The sequence below is a fragment of the Triticum urartu genome, chromosome 5 (genome assembly GCF_003073215.2).
Source record: "Triticum urartu cultivar G1812 chromosome 5, Tu2.1, whole genome shotgun sequence".
NCBI lineage: Eukaryota > Viridiplantae > Streptophyta > Magnoliopsida > Poales > Poaceae > Triticum > Triticum urartu.
In genome coordinates, this window is record NC_053026.1 from 205,284,945 (window position 1) to 205,300,582 (window position 15,638).

Here is a 15,638-nt window from a genome sequence, read left to right on the forward strand (position 1 = left end):
ACAAGGCCCCGCCTTCTAGCAGTAATGAGCCGTCAAATCACAAAGGCCCTCGCCTCTCGTGAAACCGACCAAGCTAGACTGCCCCGCCATCTAGCCTTTTAAAAAATGTATACTTTTGTACAATAGTAGTGTCGATGGATTGCACTATGGAGCAAAACTAACAAGATGAAATTAAAGAAAAAAAGGTGGTACATATACAGAGCGCTCGTCATCAAATTATGCATATAGTACTATTAAAAAAGCTAGTACGTGCTTAAATGAGGTGCTAATTTCTATTAAAGAAATTAGCATACCTATTTAATTCTTGGGTTCTTAGTATTTATGCCACTAGTTGTGTATCACTACTCAGTTTTTCCATTATAAGTTACAACTACTCAAAAATGCCATCCATCCGTGAGATGCCTGCTCAAAAATGCAATTAGATATCTCAAAAATGCCATTGTTAAGTTAGATGTTTGCTCAAAAATGCCATTAGACATTGTTATTTTCACGTCAAACCCGTTGACCATGTTATATGACAAAAATAAGCCGATTCTCACAATGATAAGTGTGGCCCCACTTGTCAGGAGTAACCAAGCGAATAATTTTACAAGAAAATAAGAACGTTGTTGGGATCTAGGCCCCACACTTATTTTTTTGTAGTGAGATAGAGGGAGAGCTGGCATGTTGGTCCATCAGTATTTATGTCATTATAACATGGCAAAAGAGATTTGAGTCACAATAATGGTGTCCAACACAACACACCCCTCAAATAAAACTAAGCACCCTGAAATTCTTTGACAAAACTAAACACCCTGAAATTCTTTGACAACTAAACTGCTGGCTATATGATGTGGGCCATATATATTGTACATATATAATGTGAAGAAACGAGTGGTAGTACTATACCAACTAAAAGATGAACTGTAAGAAATACTAGTATGTACGTACTAAAGAGTTAAAGTAACGAGAAGGAACATAACATAGTTCTGCTGGGGGCTCAGCACAACACACCCCTCAAATAAAACTAAGCACACCTGAAATTAAACTAAGCAACTAATCCGGTAGACACTGCATTAGAACCACCATGAGCAACGACACTGCCACCTTACTCGGACTCCTCATCCACGTGCTCGACTTCGTCCTTGTCCCTCTTCCTCTTGGCCAATACTTCTTTGCTTGAACTGCACACTTGGCTCTTGCTCTTCATCCAACCCTTTAGATATTGAAAAAGTTAGGCATCCATTGCACCGTAGTGGATGTGATCTATATCTTGTACATTCCACTACACTCCATGATGAAACTTGGGCGGAGGTTTCTTCAGTTTACCGTACGAAGGATGAACCATGGCTCTTGCCAGGGTCAGCATTGAAGGCTGATCACGCAAGGGCACCAGCCCATTCTTCTAGAGGTCGAAGGGCTTGCCTACAACGAGGCCTATCCGACCCAGGACTCTTATGTCGGTCTTAAAGTCTACAATAATGAATTTGACTAGGTCACCCGCGAGGAACTTCTTAAATTCCTCGCACTCAACATCGGCATGGCATATGTGGTAGACCAAGCATAAGTTATGCACGCAAACCTAGATCACAGCAGGCATCATCTTCTCTTCCTCCTTTAGATTCTTCTCTTTGCCCAGGGTTGTGGTGTACTCAACATCTAGCCCAACGACCCATTCATCATTTGAGTTTTCGAACATGCATCGGAAGCGAGCAAGGCATCCTTTCACCGTCGTGGAAGAACGGGTGTAGATGATGTAGAACCCATCGCCGGTGATGGTTCTAACCTTGTACTCACCGTCGATCATGGAGATTTGGGATGCCATGGATTTGGGAGGAGGGTTAGGATTAGTGGAACTTCCATAATGTGAAAGGACGGGACGACTAGGAGCGAACTGCCATAATGTTAAAGGATGTCCGGGGACGAGTAGGAGCGAACCGCCAGCAGTTTTTCGATTGTAAAAATACTGAGAGGGGGTGCGAATGGCAGGGTAGTGGCTTGCCTGGTGGATAAATGGATTCATGCATAGTACTATGGGGGCCCAATTAGATGTCGTGTCTACTCGATGCCCAATTAAATGGCTTTCGATGTCATGTCAAGCATCCGGAAAATTCCAGGTGATACGAAGCTTTCCATTCTCCCATGATACGGGCTTCCGAGAGCCCTTGGATCTGAGATCGAACGGTTGCATGGCGTGATTCTAGACCTATGGGTGAATATCCTATCCTGGAGGGTTATTCTACAAAATTTCAGCAACTTAGCATGCGACTGTTCGATCTCAGATCCAAGGGCTGCCAGCAGCCCGTATCATGGTCGCGCCTACCACGATCGTCGCCTCGCTCGCGCGGTCGCGCCCTTGGAGATTTAACAAGGTGCGTTAGGCTATCTGATGTTGGCATGTCATACATAGTCATCTCTTAGTCATTGATACAACAAGGTTAGCTATAAGGTTGGCTATAAGAGTATTTTTTTACTTCTCTCTATGTATTTCTTCGTAGTATTTATTGCATTTTCCAAGGAGTGACCTCTTCCAAAGAAATGGTGCTTAGATGAGGCGCTAAGGGCATTAAATGGCTTAGCAACTCAAGTCCCCAATGCATAGGTGCTTAGTTTCTTGTTGCTAAGTTTTCTTCATTTAATTAGCTATAGACTCAAAATTGTCTTTTCACCTAGGTACATGTGCTTAGCACCGTTTCTTCCCGGGTTTACGAAACTAGTCTCTCTCTTCTTAATTAACTTGCCACATCAGACTTTATGCCTATGTGGCAGGCTTAGCACCTGTACGAGCAAGTACAATAGTGGGCTATAAGCCCCCTTACATGGAATTTTTGCATATGTGGAGGAAAGAGGCAAGGAAAAAGTGGAGGAGTGGGCTCTCATGCAAGAGCCAACCTCTACATGGTGGAGCATTGGGAGAGGCACCTGTATAACATGGAGGTGGTCAGGAATCGGGAGACTCACGCCGGTCGTAGCGCCGCAGTTAAAATGATAATGACAAGTCAAATCATGGGGCCCCACCTGTCCAGCAGTAACTCGCTATCAAATCACACAGCCCTATGTTTGCAGCAGCCTACTCCCTCATCTTCTCGCGTCTCCGTCGAACCGACTAGGCGGAACTGCCCCGCCTACCGCGCGGGAAAAGCCCCGCCCTTGACTTTTAAATAGTATAGTATACTAATTTTTTATCCATGGATTGCGCCATGGAGCAAAGCCTCAAGAAAACAGCGACACACATGTACGGAGTAAACAGCACGCCCGTCGCGTTCGCGTCGCACCCTAGATGGTCGGTCGGTTTGGCACGCCGCTCTCCAATGGAACGCACATCATATTGCATTTGCACACACATGTGGGACCGTAATTGAGAACCGACCATAGGCACACTCCCCGGCCCCACAAGTCGGGTGAGTTAATAGAAGAGAGGGACGAGCGATAGTACTAGAGAAGTGTTGTACAGACGTTAGTGCCTGGACGATCCCTGCATGACACGGAAGATTAGTTCGTCCATGCATGTGACCAGACTGCAGCAGACACGATTGGATTGGCTATCGTCTACATATTGTGCAGGCTGTGTTGTACATGGCTATAGTTCTGACGAGAAATCTAAAAAAGGTTTCTTGTCATCTCGCAATATTAGGTGCCATGTGCTTCGGATCACTGCGATGGTTAAACCGCGACAACTGAGTTCCTCCAAGGCGCTAGTCATTGGGGGCACATGCACGGATACTACTCGGCTGCCATCTAGGTCAAGCTGGCTATGTTAATTAGGACATCTATCGATTCTATGAGTTTATCTTTAATTTGAGCTTTGATCCTCGTCTAGTTTGTCTGTCGGGATTCATGTTGTGTCCTTGGGGTAGTGAGGTTATGGTTTCTCGTTATGTGGATTTTTTTCGTGTTATATGTTATAATCCGGTGCTTCAGATCAAAATGACGACAACCGTGCCTCCGGGGCACGTGCATGAAGACTTCTCGCCAGTCATTGACGAGGTCAAGCCGGCTCCGGTAGACAAAATAAAACTACTTCACTATATAGGCAGGAGCCTCAGCGATTGCTTGCTAGTGTTGCTCTCTTCACACTGTCTCATGCTATCTAGATCTAAACACGACAACGGTGGCCACACACTCTCTCTCTGCTCTGCGCTGGTCACAGATCCAGCTGGATCCTCTTCGCCGTGGAAGGTGAGAAGGTGCAACGTTCACGCGGTCGTCCTCGGTGACGGCTCTTACCCACTTCATGTGCATCCCTATCAGCGTGCATTGCCGTTCTCTCCCAAGCACCGCTGGCTAGGGAGGGCCTCCGACCCATTCTTCCTCGCTGCCCTAGTGTGGGCAGATCCGGCCTCCCGTTGCCCACCTAGCGACATCCCGACGACCCTCAGGTATAACTTCTTTCGAAACTCGCCTTGCTCTACTTCTCGAGCTCCTGACGTCGCTGCATTTGCATCTTTTACTATATCTCATGCCCCCGCGTAGATAGGATCGATCGGCTATTTGAAAGCCACCTAAACTTTTACTGTTAAGAGGTAAAACTAGTTCATGCACTCAAATTTAGTACTACTTGGTTCAAACAAGGAAGAAAGGGGTGGGAGTGGGGGAAGATTTGTTAGCTGAATCTAGGACTTGGTCGAAAGAGGAAATAATGGGGGCGAAAAGTAGCAGAGACTGTCTATCCAACTAGTCTCTTGGTCTAATAGGGAAATAAAGGGAAACGCAGTACAAACTCAATATAAACCCAATCTATTTGTTGAAAAAGGAAAGAAAGTGGGGACTGGGGGACAAGTCAACAGAGTATGTCCAACACTAGCTTTGCTAGGCTCACACAGTATAAGGTGGCTATACCGAACAAAAATGGGACCAACCTAGATATCCTGTTCTGATGTTTGTTGCACCGAGCCACTCTTATGTAATGCCACTGGTAAAATGTAGCAGTCACACTGTCAAAAGTAAGGACACGTTAAAACAATGTTGTTTTCAATGTAATGCCTCCAGTAATATGAATCAACGACACTTTCTTTCATGTCCTGCTAAATTTCCCATTAAGATAAGTTGCTTCTTTTCGTTAGAAATGCAACTGTCCTGGTGTGCCTACTATCCCGTGCCTAAATACCAACTCTTTAGCAGCTGTTAATGCAATGTAGCTAGTAAAATGAAGCCATGGCACTGAGGGAGTCCTGGATTACGGGGTCTCCGGACAACCGGACTATATCCTTTGGCCGGACTGTTGGACTATGAAGATACAAGATTGAAGACTTTGTCCCTGTCTGGATGGGACTCTCCTTGGCGTGGAAGGCAAGCTAGGCAATACGTATATGTAGATATCCTCCCTTGTAACCGACTCTGTGTAACCCTAGCCCCCTCCGATGTCTATATAAACCGGAGGGTTTAGTCCGTAGGACAACATAAAATCATACCATAGGCTAGCTTCTAGGGTTTAGCCTCTACGATCTCGTGGTAGATCAACTCTTGTAATACTCATATCATCAAGAACAATCAAGCAGGACGTAGGGTATTACCTCCTTCAAGAGGGCCCGAACCTGGGTAAACATCATGTCCCTTGTCTCCTGTTACCATCCGCCCTAGACGCACAGTTTGGGACCCCCTACCCGAGATCCGCCGGTTTTGACACCGACATTGGTGCTTTCACTGAGAGTTCCACTATCTCGTCACCATTAGGCTTGATGGATCTTTCGATCATCGGTAGCGATGCGGTCCAGGGTGAGGTTTTCCTCCCCGGACAGATCTTTTATTCGGCGGCTTCGCACTGCGGGCCAATTCGCTTGGCCATCTGGAGCAGATCGAGAGCTATGCCCCTGGCCATCAGGTCAGATTCAAAATCTTAAACTACACTGCCGACATCCGCGGAGACTTGATCTTCGACGGATTCAAGCCCGTGTCAGGTGCGCCGCATAGTCACGACGAGCACGACATAACTCTGCCGTCGGACAGTGTTCGGGGGATCGCATCTGCAACTACGCCGACCTTCAATCCGGAGCAAATTGCGCCATCCAAGGACGGAGGGATAGACCCTGCCATGGAGGCCGCACTGTCAGTGGCGATGGAGTCGAATACTGACTTCACCCCTTACGAGAGCCATGTCGCCAAACCACTGGAATCGTCTCCGGCCACGGACTCCGAGCCGCCTGCATCCGTGCCCATCGAATCCGACTGGGCGCCGATCATGCAGTTCACCTCCGCGGATATCTTTTAGCACTCGCCTTTCGGCGATGTGCTAAATTCATTAAAGTCTCTCTCCTTGTCAGGAGAACCTTGGCCGAACTATGTATGGCTAGAATGGGATACGGACGACGAAGAAATTCGCTGCCCTCCCACCACCCACTTAGTAGCCACTATCGACGACTTAACCGACATGCTCAACTTCGACTCCGAAGACATCGACGGCATGGACAAAGATGCAGGAGACGAACAGGAACCAACGCCTACAGGGCGCCGGATAGCCACTTCATCACATGACATATACATGGTGGATACACCCAAAGAAGGCAATGGCGAAGAGACAGCGGCGGATGGCCCCTCCAAGAAGCAACCCAAGCGCCAACGTTAGCGGCTCCGCTCTAAGTCCCGCCATAGCAAAAACAGTGATAACAGCGCAAGAGAAAAAAACACTCCAGTCGACTCCAGAGAAAACGACGACCACATTTCCCCGGCGGCAGAGCACGATGAAGCTGCAAGCGGCGAACATAGTACGGATCCGACGTCCGAACACGGCGACGCCGAGTATAAACCTCATCAAACCCCCTCTAGGGAGGAAGACAGTCCGGACGAAGATGCACACATCATCCCGGAAACGCACTTGGAGCAAGAGAACCTCCACGGAAGGCTTATTGCCACAGGAAGGAGTCTGAAGAAGCAGAAGCAAAGGCTTAAGGCCGCACAAAATACACTCAATAGCAGGTGGAACAAAGTGCTCGACAAAGAAGCAAAGTATGGTGGAATTTGCCACACAAAGAGCTATCCAAAGGGCAAGCTGTTACCTGAATTCAACGACGAGGCCTTAGAGCCCACACAGCCAAAAAATGAAACGGCCAGCCTGCCGGATCCACCACCTTGTGACCGTGATAGAGCGGATAACAAACACGCACATAAGTCAACACACGATGTACGTGAGGACTTGCGCCAAAAATCCGGTACGACCAGATCCATCTATGGATCTAGGAAGCATGCTTCGGCACAAAATCAAAACCAAATACCACAACCGTCTGAACGCCATGGTACATCCAAGTACAGGGGTGCCTCACACCCCCTATGTTTCACTGATGAGGTGCTGGACCACAAATTCCCAGAGGTATTCAAACTAGTGAACATAGAGGCGTACGACGGGACCATAGACCCTGGGGTCTGGATTGAGGACTTTATCCTCCATATCCATATGGCTCGCGGAGACGATCTCCGTGCCATTAAATACTTGCCCCTCAAGCTTAAAGGACCAGCTCGGCACTGGCTGAAAAGCCTCCTCGAAAACTCAATTGGAAGTTGGGAGCAGCTCGAGGACGCTTTTCGGGCTAATTTTCAAGGGACCTACGTCCGACCTCCGGATGGAGACGATTTAAGTCATATAATTCAACAGTCCGGAGAGTCCGCCCAAAAGCTTTGGAACAAGTTTCTCACCAAGAAGAACCAAATCGTCGACTGTCCGGACGCCGAAGCCTCAACAGCTTTCAAACACAGCGTCTGAGACGAATGGCTCGCCAGACACCTCGGCCAAGTAAAACCGAGAACAATGGCAGCTCTAACAAGTCTCATGACCCGCTTCTGCGCGGGCAAAGACAGCTGGTTAGCCCGAAGTAGCACCAACGACCCAAGCACATCCGAAGTCAGGGATGGCCACGACGCAATAAAAGCAAGCGTCGAAATAAAGAAGATAACCTAGATAATACGGCAGTAAACGCCGGATTCAGGGGCTCTCGACCAGGTCAACAGAAAAAGCCTTTCAAAGGCAGCAGAGACAGACCGTCTGGCCTAAACAAGATTCTTGACAAACTATGTCAGATTCATGGCACCCCCGATAAACCTGCAAATCACACCCACAGAGAATGCTGGGTCTTCAAGCAGGCAGGTAAGCTAAACACTGAACAAAAGGGGGAGACACCAAGGGAAGACGAGGACGAGCCTCACCAGCAAAGCACTGGAGGACAGAAAAAATTCCCACCAGAGGTTAAAACCGTCAACATGATTCGTGTGATGAAGAGGAGAAGCAAACATGCACTCCGAGACACACGCGCCATAGAGCCTGTCACCCCTAGGATCAACCCTTGGTTGGCCTGCCCGATCACTTTTGATCGTGGGGATCACGCGACAAGCATCCGGCACGAAGGATTGGCTTGGCTGCCTTGGTGTTAGACCCAATAATAAATGGATACCATCTCACACGAGTCCTCATGGACAGCAGCATTGGTCTAAATCTGATATATCAGGACAAAGTCCGTAAAATGGGGATAGACCCGAGAAAAATAAGCCACCGTACTAGTACCTTCAAGGGAGTAATACCAGGCCTAGAGGCCCGCTGCACGGGCTCTCTATTACTAGAGGTTGTATTCGGTTCTCCCGACAACTTCCGAAGCGAAAGGTTAACTTTCTACATCGCTCCATTCCGAAGCGGCTATCAGGCACTACTCGGAAGAGCGGCGTTCGCTCGTTTTAATGCAATCCCGCATTACGCTTCTCTCAAGCTTAAGATGCCCGGTCCACGTGGCACCATCACAGTTAGCGGAAACACTAAGCGTGCTCTACGCGCGGAAGAATGTGCGGCGGCTTTAGCTGCCGAGCACTAGACGGCCTCACCAACCAGAAAAAATGACAGGTCGTCAAGACCACGGACACGGTTAGACGAGTCCGGTGCACCACTACATATACATGAGATTGGTTTGATGATCAAGCCCTCCTAGATGGTACCAGGGGCTTCCCGCGTGTAATCAGGGCTAGTCCGGCTCAACTTTACTTATCTTAAATTTTAATGGTTTATTGATAATAACCAATTTTCTGGCACAGCAACTTTCACTTAAGTTCTTCTCTTTTACAGATGGCAATCGTGCTACACCCGTCCAGGACACGGCACAACGGAGACACAGGCGCAGATGTGCAGCAGGGACCCACTCAAAGGATTCTTTTTAGATTAAGACCCTGCGTAAACCTTTTTTACTGTCTCTTGTTATTCACATCCTCCGGATACTCAATACAACCGAGAAGGATGCCGACGTATTAGCATGTGGCCACGTCAGGATATTGCACGTACCTGGACACCCGGGGTTTATTATTAAGGGCATTTTTCAGCCCGACATATGTTATAAATACCGAATACCTTAGGGAGTGTTCGGCGTCGCGAGTTTGGCCTTATATGCATTAGCTCTGAATCATGTCTTTGGTCAAATGTTGGGTTTGCCCGGCTCCCATGTTTTGGTACCTTACGTTCCGCTATATCGGCTAAGGTAGCACTGGGAGAACTACTGGGATTGTGCCCTGGTTCATCCGGATGAGCACCTCAGTAGAGAAAGCCGAAAACTGACTGTCATGATATAGCGCGAGACTGGTCAACCACTCGATGACTCAGCAGAATCTTCAGGATTCCTCCCCATTAATGAAGGGTCGTTTCCCGGTCATGTACATATGCGCCCCGTATTCGGACGAGCGCAGAATTACCAGGGGCTATATAGTAGCCCCACCGTCAAACTCCTATGGCTAAGTGAAAGTGTTAAAGCCATATAGTCCGATTGCCTCGTTCGCTGTGCTACCACCTCCTTAATGGACCAAGACGTTCGATCAAGTGTGAATATGCGTTTTTTGCGAACACCCTCGCATTATATGCGTGGGGGCGGAAGCCGATGACTGCAAACTTTCAGGTTATATACATATATACATAAACGTCCACACATGAGGTATCATAATACTTTCAGGCAAAAGTATGAACACAGCCTTGATAACTCAATAAAACATTGTTTTTACAATGGGAGTACATGTCGCTAGAACATGATATTCTTCGAGAACTGAGCCTCTATCGAACGAGCGCCTTCAAGAACTTCTTCAAAGTAGTGCTCGGCAGCCACTCGGCCCATGGCCGAACCCTGTGTTGCAACAGTGGTGGCCTCCATCTCCGCCCAGTATGTCTTGACATGGGCAAAGGCCATCCACGCACATGCACACCGACCTCTTCATAGCATCGATGTGCGGCACAGCACCAAGGAATTGTTGCACTAAACTAAAGTAACTATTCGGCCTTGGCCCTCCCGGCCACAGATGATCCACAACAGACCTCATGGCAAGTCTGGACAACCTATGGAGCTCGGCCCACTCGGCCATTTGCTCATTCAACAGCAGCGGACGCACTGGAGCATGGAACTGTAACCAGAACAGCTATTCCACTTCGCAATCTTTTTGATCCTTGAAGTACTCAGCCGCATCAGTTGCGCTTGCCGCCAAATCAACGTAGGCATCTGCAGAACTCCATAGTTGATCAAGAGGTGCATACTTCGGATCTCCGAACTTGGTCCGCAACAAAAAGGGCTTCCCAGCTACGATATCTCCAGCTTGATGCAGCTCCTCCTTCGCCGCTCGTATTTTGGAACGGGCTTCCTTGGATGCTACCATAGCCTTCTCCAGGTCCGTCGCCTTCACACGGTTTTCTTCTTCAAGAAGCTGGTAATGGTCGGGGGCATCTTTCAACTCAACGGCCATCTTGGCCATTCTTTCCTTGCTCTAGCAATGTGCAGCCTGTTCGGCCGTCAGCTCTTCGACCGCCTTTAGAGCGGCCACATCACTATTTCTGGCTTGCTCCTTGGCTCGGGCAAGTTCCGCCCGAAGGGTCTCCACGATGGCAGCTCCATCTGTGTTCACAACATATTAAAGATACTGGCATCATGCTCCTCTTAATATCTGTTGATCACCGGAGAAATCACTTACCCTGTGCCTCGTCAAGCCGCTTGTTGACAAGCACGAAGTCGGCATCGGCCGCATCAAGTTGCCGCTTTAGCTCGGCAAACCCATCAGTCCGGCTAGCCACCGGAGCTTCAGCCACCTGCACATAAAGGCTGTCTGGTCATTACCTGGGACTATGATCCTCTGTATTCCACTGTTCTCGACGACAACTAGAGTCTCAGGGGCTACTATCTGCATACGGCACACCTAACGTGTGCGGTACTGTCAAAAACATACACTATTTCACGTACCTCAAAGTCTTTCAGCAGACTCATAAAAGCTTCATGCAATCCGCTTTCAGCGGATGAAATCCTTTCAGTTACCGTACCCATTAGGGTACGATGCGCTTCTGAGATGGCCGCTTGCTCCAGAATATCCTTCAGTGCATCCGACCGCACACTGTACGGTTCCGGACTCTTTCTGTCGCTCTCTTTAGGAGCCGAATACTGAGGACTATGGGTGGCCAAGGGATTACTCCCTGGCCTTGGCAGATCAGGAGAAACCCTCCGCGGTGACACTTCAGGGTCGCCCGCCTCATGAGGCGGGGTGGCAGGGGGAGGTGTTTCGCTCTTCATCATCTCTGGAAGAAGATCCCCCGAAGATGAACTCTGTCGAGAAGGGCTACGATCCGAACTACAAGATATAAGCTTCGGTTATTGTCTTCAGAAGTAAGGTAGGATATTTTCACTACTAAGTACTCGTCGATAACTTATAGATCGGTAGAGGGTTGATTCCCCTGCGGACACTGTGCGGCAAGGGTACCCCCTGAGGCAGGACCCTCTAGCGAAGATTTCTTCCCCCATTTGGAAACCTCTGTTTTCGGATCTTCAGAGGTAGTCCTCTTCCTTCCTCCGGGAGAGGGAATGTCAGATTCTTCTCCCTGGTTATCCTCCTTCATGGAGGCGCTCGTTCCCCCGTTTGGGACGAGCAGTGAGTGAGGCTCGCTTCTGGCCTCTTTATTCGCCCCTTCATCTTCCTTCGTGGGCACCTGATAAGGCGCCGGCTCCAACATTCTATCTAGTACTAGATTTGCCAAGACCTCGGGAAGGGGGGCCGGACACCTGACCATCTTTGCCTTTGTTATCCAGTCCTGGTCAAAGAGCGACTTTTCAGCATGATGTTGTGATAAATAAGAGAAACAGTGTGTTCGTCCACGAGATTACTTACTTGGGTATCCGGGCGATTACAGCTTAGACCCGCATCCTCGGTGGTGTCCGGACACTTTATTTGTGGTCTGAAGAACGACTTGTATATCTCCTCGAGCGTCATTTCGAGGAAGTGCTGAATGATTCGCAGTCCCTCCGAGTTGAACTCCCACAAACGAAGAGGTCTACGTTTGCAAGACCGGACCTGGCGAACTAGCATGACCTGCGTCACTGTGACCAGGTTGACGTCTCTCTCAATAAGATCTCGGATGCGACTTTGCAATATCGGCACATCCTCTACTGGACCCCAGAAGCCCCTCGCTGATCCATGACGTCAGTTGTGGTGGGGGGCCCAAGCGAAAGGCAGGGGCGGCTACCCACTTGGCACTCCGGGGAGCTATGATATAAAACCACTCCTGCTGCCACAAACTGGACACCTCTGGGAAGGAACCCTCTGGCCATGGAGCATCAGCTCTTTTGCTTATTACGGCACCTCCGCACTCTGCGTGCCGCCCCTCAATCATCTTCGGCTTCACACTGAAGGTCTTGAGCCACAGGCCGAAGTGAGGGGTAATGCGAAGGAAGGTCTCACATACGACGATAAACGACGAGATGTGAAGGAGGGAATCCGGGGCCAGATCATGGAAATCCAGCCCATAATAAAACATGAGCCCCCTAACAAAGGGGTCCAGAGTGAGGCCCAGTCCTCGGAGGAAGTGAGAGATGAACACAACACTCTCGTTGGGTTCGGGAGTGGGGATGACCTGCCCTCGGGTGGGCAGCCTGTGCGAGATTTTGGCGGTCAGATATCTGGCCTCTCTCAGCTTCTTGATGTCCTCCTCTGTGACAGAGGAAGGCATCCACCGACCTTGGAGGTTGGATCCGGACATGGTTGAAGGTCCGAAGCGCCTGACCTGAGCCTGGGGTGTTGGAACTCGAGGTGGGGGAAGGATTCGATTGAGCATAAGAGGAAAAAGGGACAGGTCTTGGCCTCTTTATAAAAAGGGTGAATGTCAAGCGTCCTCCTCGCGGCCGTTTTAGACTCGCCTAAAATCGAGGAGTCATACCAACAGGCACGAGTGGGTTACCCACGTTCGTATTGATGAGAATCCCGTAATAAGGGGGACACGATCTCTGCTTCAACAAGACCTGTCGAGAAAAACCGCCTCACGATATGTGCGGTGCTAGTTGAGAAAAACGGTTCGAATAATGACCGGGCCATGGTGTGATGTCATGCTGTCAAAACGTGTCTGCAGATTAGATTTGTGGAAATATTATTCTCTCTACGGTGGTATGTGGAACTTGTTTCGTAGAGCCGGACACTATCCTTGTGTTCAAAATCTTCCATGGAGTATTCGGAGGATGAACCCGCCTTGCAATGCCGAAGACAATACTACGCGCCGGACTCATCGTCATTGAAGCCTGGTTCAGGGGTAACTGAGGGAGTCCTGGATTAGGGGGTCTCCGGATAGCTGAACTATATCCTTTGGCCGGACTATTAGACTATGAAGATACAAGATTGAAGACTTCGTCCCGTGTCCGGATGGGACTCTCCTTGGTGTGGAAGGCAAGCTAGGCAATACGGATATGTAGATCTCCTCCCTTGTAACCGACTCTGTGTAACCCTAGCCCCCTCTGGTGTCTATATAAACCGGAGGGTTTAGTCCGTAGGACAACATACAATCATACCATAGGCTAGCTTCTAGGGTTTAGCCTCTCCGATCTCGTGGTAGATCAACTCTTGTAATACTCATATCATCAAGAACAATCAAGCAGGACGTAGGGTATTACCTCCTTCAAGAGGGCCCAAACCTGGGTAAACATCGTGTCCCTTGTCTCCTGTTACCATCCGCCCTAGACGCATAGTTGGGGACCCCCTACCCGAGATCCGCCGGTTTTGACACCGACAGGCACCATTAAAGTAATGTCATATTTAACGGTTGTCATAGTTAATCCTAATGCCCACACTAATATCTAGCAATGTTGCTGCTTTAGAAATTGCTACTGTCCTTGTAGGATTGCCATCCAGATAAGGAACATGCTTCTTTTCATTTGATGTATGTTTCATCACTTGTTAGTCACCCTCCTTTCCACCTTTTTTGTGCAAACAGAGATATACATTTCACACTTGATCTTAGTTGAACTGCAAAAATGATATCCAAATTGTAGTTGAACATTCCAGGAGCTTCACAACCAACCTTGATGTTGCTCAATTTTATTGGAACTAATGAAGAAGAAGCTCTGCGTTTTCGTTTTCTAATGGAAATGGAACCGGGGATGGAGCCCTTTTCTTAAAAAATGAAGAAGAAGATGCTAGCTCATGGGACATTTCTTCATTTTAGGTGAACTGCACCAAAAGGTCCCGTGAATTGAATCATCCATGTTGGTGACTGGTGTCATCCTTCTACGATGGCGTTGACTGCAGAAATGGTTCCACTCACGAGGTATGTTCCTTTTTGGTCTAACCATTTGCCAAAGATCTTGCATGTTGAGTCTGCTCTTGTGCTACTGTTTTGGCACTGCCATGATAAAGCAGTAATGTTATTATTTTGCACCTTAATCTAGTGTCACTATTAATTTGAGGCAATGTTTTGGCACCACTAGTGCCACTGATTTTTTATATATCGAAAGAGGGGGTTTCCTCCAATTTCATTAAATAAACCCAACCATAGAGAACCATTAGCCAATAACATCTCAGTGTAAATGGGCAGTTATGCAACTACTACTAGAATGGACTGAGTACTAGCAGGAGACAAGTTCGCCACATAAGCTAGGCAGGTAGGGGGATGCAGCACCAGCTCGACCATGTTTGGATTACAACCCAAATGCTACCACAGAAACATCAAGGGGAAGATAGGGACTGAAAGAGCCAGCTTAAACATCCCTGTCTAAGCACCCCCGGCATCCATCCATGCAACGCACGGTACACCTCATTTGCCACCTTCTCGACCCTAGTGCCACTGATAAAATGAAGTAATAATACTATTAAAATAGAGCGAGTGTCCTCTCTATCATTTCATTTCCAATGTAGATAAAGAAAGTGCTTCTCTTTGTTAGTATATGTTTCATCAACTAGTCCTATTGTTAATGTTTAACCGTTTCTGTAAACTGGGGTGCTTAATTTTAGTTGATCTGCACAAAAATAGATATTGGAATGTCTCAAGGCCCCTCCTTGTACTACCAATGTATACTGATGTTCATCACTGGCAGAAGGTGTATCGGGGAGACTTGGGTCGATTTCCAGTATGAGGCGTACCGTATAAGGCGTCCCAGGGCCCATCGCGCCCTCGCAGCATGGCATACTATGATACTATCGCAATATTTTCTTCTATTTATTAGTGTATGTGTCATCAACTAGTGCCACTACAATGTAATCATGCTTTTTCATTATCTGTGCAAACAGGGTTATTCAGCTGCATCTTGGTGGAACTGCACAAATGTATGGATGGAACCGGCATATATGCAGAGTGTGAGGTGTGCCAAGTAAAAATTACCGACACCAACCATTCTCCATGCATGCATTGGCATCCACCACCATAAGTGGGATGTATGACGCTCTCTATGGACGGATCTTTCTCGGCAGCAAAT